Below are 2,844 nucleotides of genomic sequence, written 5' to 3'. Positions count from 1 at the left end.
TTAGGTCATACCAGTTATATGGAAAGAAAATATCTGTATTATCTTATTAAAGACATATTATGTCCATACTATACCATTGTATCCATTTGTGTCATTTTCATGGTGGACATTGTCATGACTTATAGTAGAGAACATAGGATTTTCTCAGAGTGTTTTCTTTTGCTTTCAATGAGAAATATGCTTTTTATGTATGCTAGGATAAGCTGGCTATAATAATTAGCTCTAATTACAGGTCAACTTGGACAAATTCCATCACAAGTAATTTAGATAAAGCAGATAGGAAGAAATCATTATAGTTTATTAGCACCAAGATCATTCATTTACAAAGTACACAAAATGAATAGAAATGTGTACTTTGAAGAAATTGTGTCATTTTTACTTATTTATTTATTTTTCTTGAATGCTTTGTACCAGATTCAAACAAGATTTCACTTAAAAACTCCTTTGCGAAATTTGAGGTTCTTATTCTGGGATTTTGTTTTTAGATTGTAAAAGCCACATTGTAACTTTTTCATGATTTTGTCATTATAACTCTAAAGTTATATTTTAATATTTATTGTAATGTTTATTCTTTGCACCTTAATATCAATATTGAGATTAATTTTGGATTTCTCTTTTTCTTGTAAAGAACATATGTGCTATAAATTAATTCTAGGTAATGTTTTGTAATTTTGTCAGGGTTTGCAACCTTGATACACAATTGCTCCAGTCACAGGCACAATCTAAATCCTGGGGCAATTCCAGAAGTGTCGGAAAAGTGCATTTCTGGTTTGGTCCTGCAGAAACTGCCAGTGTTTGGTCTGTTTATGTCTAGAAATTTTCTATTACCAAGGCAATTTAAAAAAAATGTGAAACATTTCACAAATTGAGTGTCGTCCTTGTGCAGGGGCCATACTAATCTTTTCTGTATTGTTCTAATTTTAATATATGTGCTGCCAAAGTGAGCACTATTGTGGCAATTTTTTGTAGAGAAGATAAAAATAATAGATTTTCATTATTGCTTACTCAAGGATCACATAAGAATTCCTGTCTGATTGGAGCTCCCTATAGAACATAAAGTAAACACCAACTTTACCCTGGTTAAGTGACTAAAACTGTATTAGAGTATCATATATTTCAAATGCAGATGTGTAGCTTGAACTTCCTCTTAAGCAAGCAATCATTCAACAGCTATAGTTGTTGCAAAAATGTCAACATATTCTAGGCTTTATACAAATTTTATAATCAGATACATTGGTGACAGGGTAGAAGGGTGAAAATGCATATTCTGAAAGCTTTAGGGGTAACAGTGACATGGCATTTACAGCAAGCATCAATTGCATTTTTTTAATTCAAAAGAGTCTTGTCTCTTGTCTCATATTTTGTATGTATTAATAAATGTACTAAATAATAAAAACACCCAAAAAAGTTTTTTTCCCCCAAAAAACTACTAATAAGGTTTTCCAGTAAAAGGCTATGTAATAAGGATCTCATCCACAGTCAGTATGTAAACAGATGAGCATGATTGTATTTCAGTAAAACTTTATTTACAAAGTAATACCTCATAGTCAGATCTGTTCTTATCTTCCACTTCCAATCTTTCTTTTACTGCTTTTTCCAACATACTCCCGTTTCCTATTTCTCAAAAGGGAATTTTTAGCACATGCTTCAGAATCAGAGCTGTTTGTTAAATAACATAGACTGCTGATTTCAAACTTTCTGTTCCCAGCCTGGGTATCTGCATTTGAGTGGATTCCACCAGGTGATATTTTTTTCTTTTTTTAAGATTTTATTTATTTATTTGAGTGGGGGGTGGGGAGAGGGTGGGAGAGGGAGAAAGAGTCCCAAGCAGACTCTGCACTGAGCATAGAGCTGGATGCAGGTCTCGATCTCCTCCCTGAGATCACAACCTGAGCCAAAACCAGGAGTCAAAGCTCAACTGACTGTGCCACCCAGGCACCCCAATGCAAGCTATTTCTTAAAGTCGTATTTATGGTTATCTGCTATTGGAAAAGATGTCAGTCCTGATAATTGGGAGTTTTTCAGCTGCTAAATAATGTTATAGTCTTCTAAAGTTGTAGCCACATTATAGAAAAAACCCAGGTGTCCATCCCCTGATGAATGGATAAAGACAATGTGAATTTCATCTTTTGATGTTAAGGAAGAGTGAGCTTTTCACTATGATTTTTGTTGTGTCAAAATTCCCACTTCTACCTTAAAATTAATTTCATGCAGTATTACATTATTTTATCTTCTCGTTATACTGTGATTTTTCAACATATATATATATTTTTATCTTCCCAAAATAACCAGTTTTTTCTTTTCCCTTGAAATAATCTTTGCATAGATGTTAATATTTTTCTTTTGGCTTTTTGTTTGCTTGCATTTGTTTTGTATATATTTGTCCATTCCATTATTTTCAACTGTTTATGATATTTAGTATTAACTCATCACTCATGTTTATTTTGTCTGCATTTGGTTTACTTACACAATTTGTGCATTTTGTCATTTAAGTTGTGGATTTTATTCACTTGTGATTAATTTATGTATAAATAAGTTTAGCTTCATTCTTATAATCTTTACTTTTTCATTTTTGTAGTTTCCCTTTTAATATATTTGACATTTATTAATCAAATGTTTTGATTGCTTTGAATATTTTATCTAATTCTATTTTCTATAATATTAGTTACTCAGATATAGTTATCAGTTTTATTTCATCATATTTCTTTAATAATCATTAAATAATAATTCCATTGCAAAAAAAAAAAGAAAAAGAAATGGAAGTGAAAGTTATATATATAAGACAAATATAAGATTTAGATAGTAAGTATAATTTGACTTACAATATATAATAAATTTTAAGTA

The 2,844-nt window shown here is 30.7% G+C and overlaps 1 non-coding gene across 1 annotated transcript; it reads right to left on the bottom strand.

The window, feature by feature from the left end:
- Nucleotides 1-842: 842 nt before the first annotated feature.
- On the bottom strand, nt 843-948 carry LOC121102970. The gene has a single exon (XR_005835127.1). It is a non-coding gene; the product is annotated as a U6 spliceosomal RNA (small nuclear RNA).
- Between the last annotated feature and the right edge of the window lie 1,896 nt (nt 949-2,844).

The sequence above is a fragment of the Ursus maritimus genome, unplaced genomic scaffold, assembly GCF_017311325.1.
Source record: "Ursus maritimus isolate PB19 unplaced genomic scaffold, ASM1731132v1 scaffold_16, whole genome shotgun sequence".
Lineage (NCBI taxonomy): Eukaryota > Metazoa > Chordata > Mammalia > Carnivora > Ursidae > Ursus > Ursus maritimus.
Note: the sequence above shows the minus strand (reverse complement) of the source record. Positions and strands in the feature narration are given on the sequence as shown.